The following is a 3,081-nucleotide window of genomic DNA, read 5'->3' as shown; positions in this document are numbered from 1 at the left end:
GAATGAAACTGAGAGAAAAGAATGACTTTCTCCGGCTAAAATTGGAATATCGGCTCGTGACGCAGCCCAAGCGCGCCGTTTTATCTCTCGCCCGCCCGAGCAGATGGATAACGCCAGGGGAGAGCGAGCCGACGTCGCCGGTTCCAGCGGAGAATTTCTGGGCTCCTTTCATAACTCTTCTGCCCGGGAAATAATTCCTCTGTTTTTCTTCTATTTCTTTACTTAACGCCTGTCAAGAATGTGACATCTTATTTCTCTCGCCGCGCTAATCTGACGGGTTCTCGTGGCCTAGATGGCTTCACTTCCATCCGGCAAATCTCAGCAAAACCAATTCTCCTGTGTTTGTAAGGAGATAGGAGGGGGGTCACATATGAGCTGCTGAAATGCCACCAACTGGGTATCATCTTCTCACCAAAATTCATTTTTTTTCTTCATCTCAGAAAAGTCCTTTCTATTGCTCTTAGCCTCCTCCAAGTCTCCAAAAGGAGATTCTCCTACCTGCATGCCTGCGATAAGGGCAGATGGATTCCAGGTAGTAAATGCTACATGCATCATCTGCCCTTACTCAAGATGGCCACGGGCAGAAATGCATGGGGGGGGGTTCTTCAAAAAATTATTTCCTTCCTTCTTCCTCCACTCCTTCCCCAACCCTTCCTTCCTTCCCTCCTGCCCCCACCCTTCCTTCCTTCTACCTTCCCTCCTGCCCCCACCCTTCCTTCCTTCTTCCTTCCTTCCTGCCCCCACCCTTCCTTCCTTCTTCCTTCCCTCCTGCCCCCACCCTTCCTCCCTTCTTCCTTCCCTCCTGCCCCCACCCTTCCTTCCATCTTCCTTCCCTCCTGCCTCCACCCTTCCTCCCTTCTTTCTTCCCTCCTGCCCCCACCCTTCCTTTCTTCTTCCTTCCCTCCTGCCCCAACCCTTCCTTTCTTTTTCCTTCCCTTCTGCCCCCACCCTTCCTTTCTTCTTCCTTCCCTCCTGCCCCAACCCTTCCTTCCTTATTCCTTCCTTCCTGCCCCAATCCTTCCTTCCTTCTTCCTCCCCTCCTGCCCCAACCCTTCCTTCCTTCCCTCCCTCCTGCCCCCACCCTTCTTTTTTTCTTCCTTCCCTCCTGCCCCAACCCTTCCTTCCTTCTTCCCTCCCTCCTGCCCCCACCCTTCCTTCCTTGTTCCTCCCTTCCTGCCCCAACCCTTCCTTCCTTCCCTCCCTCCTGCCCCCACATTTCCTTCCCTCCTGCCCCACACTTTCTTCCTTCTTCCTTCCCTCCTGCCCCCACCCTTAGTTTCTTCTTCCTTCCCTCCTGCCCCAACCCTTCCCTCCTCCTTCCCCAACCCTTCCTGCCTTCCCTCCTGCCCCAATCCTTCCTTCCTTCTTCCTTCCCTCCCTCCTGCCCCCACCCTTCCTTCCCTCCTGCCCCCACCCTTCCTTCCTTCTTTCTTTCCTCCTGCCCCCACCCTTCCTTTCTTCTTCCTTCCCTCCTGCCCCCACCCTTCCTTCCTTCTTCCTTCCCTCCTGCCCCCACCCTTCCTTCTATCTTCCTTCCCTCCTGCCCCAACCTTTCCTTCCTTATTCCTTCCCTCCTGCCCCAAACCTTCCTTCCTTCCCTCCCTCCTGCCCCCACCCTTCCTTCCTTCTTCCTTCCCTCCTGCCCCAACCCTTCTTTCCTTCTTCCCTCCCTCCTGCCCCCACCCTTCCTTCCTTCCCTCCTGCCCCAACCCTTCCTTCCTTCCCTCCCTCCTGCCCCCACCCTTCCTTCCCTCCTGCCCCCACCCTTCCTTCCCTCCTGCCCCCACCCTTAGTTTCTTCTTCCTTCCCCCCTGCCCCAACCCTTCCTCCTTCCCCAACCCTTCCTTCCTTCCCTCCTGCCCCAATCCTTCCTTCCTTATTCCTTCCCTCCTGCCCCAACCCTTCCTTCCTTCTTCCTCCCCTCCTGCCCCCACCCTTCCTTCCCTCCCTCCTGCCTCCACCCTTCCTTCCTTCTTCCCTCCCTCCTGCCTCCACCCTTCCTTCCTTCTTCCTTCCCTCCTGCCCCAACCCTTCCTTCCCTCCCTCCTGCCCCCACCCTTCCTTCCCTCCTGCCCCACCCTTCCTTCCTTCTTCCTTCCCTCCTGCCCCCCACCCTTAGTTTCTTCTTCCTTCCCTCCTGCCCCAACCCTTCCTTCCTCCTTCCCCAACCCTTCCTTCCTTCCCTCCTGCCCCAATCCTTCCTTCCTTCTTCCTTCCCTCCCTCCTGCCCCCACCCTTCCTGCCCCCACCCTTCCTTCCTTCTTCCCTCCCTCCTGCCCCCACCCTTCCTTTCTTCTTCCCTCCCTCCTGCCCCCACCCTTCCTTTCTTCTTCCCTCCCTCCTGCCCCCACACTTCCTTTCTTCTTCCCTCCCTCCTGCCCCCACACTTCCTTTCTTCTTCCCTCCCTCCTGCCCCCACACTTCCTTCCTTCTTCCTTCCCTCCTGCCCCCACCCTTCCTTTCTTCTTCCTTCCCTCCTGCCCCCACCCTTCCTTCCTTCTTCCCTCCTGCCCCCAATTATTATTTCTCAGCAAAATAAATCATGGAGACAGGGATGTATGGAGGAGTTTGCTTTAAATATTAACCACTTCCCACCAGAAATGTCCTGGACTTGAAGTGCTGATATCTGGATGATGGTTGCAGCTACCGGCATCATCCAGATAGCTTTCTTTCCAGCCATTGATTCACTATTTTGTAAAAGCCATCCTTAGTGGCTCATAAGGATGTCCCCCCCCCCCACCGCCCTCTGATGCCTGTCTGGGCTCTCCTGTGTAATTGGGGACCCGGAGAACAGATTACCATAGAGTGGTCTCAGTGGTGGATTCGCCGCAAGATCACTTTTTATGGGCAGCAGGAGAGGTGCCCCCTCCCGGGCCATTGGAAGCAGCGGAAATGATCCATACCCTGGGATGGATGGGCAGGAAGTCAAGTGAGGGCATGATGGCCCCCCCACTTGACTCTATGCCCTTGGAGGACCGGAGCGACATAAAACGTCACTTCCGGCCTTAAAGAAATTTTATTATTTTTAATTTTTTTTATTGATTTTACATGTTAATGTGAGATCTGGTCTTTTTGACCCCA

The sequence above is a fragment of the Aquarana catesbeiana genome, linkage group LG12, assembly GCF_042186555.1.
Source record: "Aquarana catesbeiana isolate 2022-GZ linkage group LG12, ASM4218655v1, whole genome shotgun sequence".
Classification (NCBI taxonomy): Eukaryota; Metazoa; Chordata; class Amphibia; order Anura; family Ranidae; genus Aquarana; species Aquarana catesbeiana.
The sequence above is the reverse complement of the archived record's forward strand: the minus strand, read 5'-3'. Positions refer to the sequence as shown.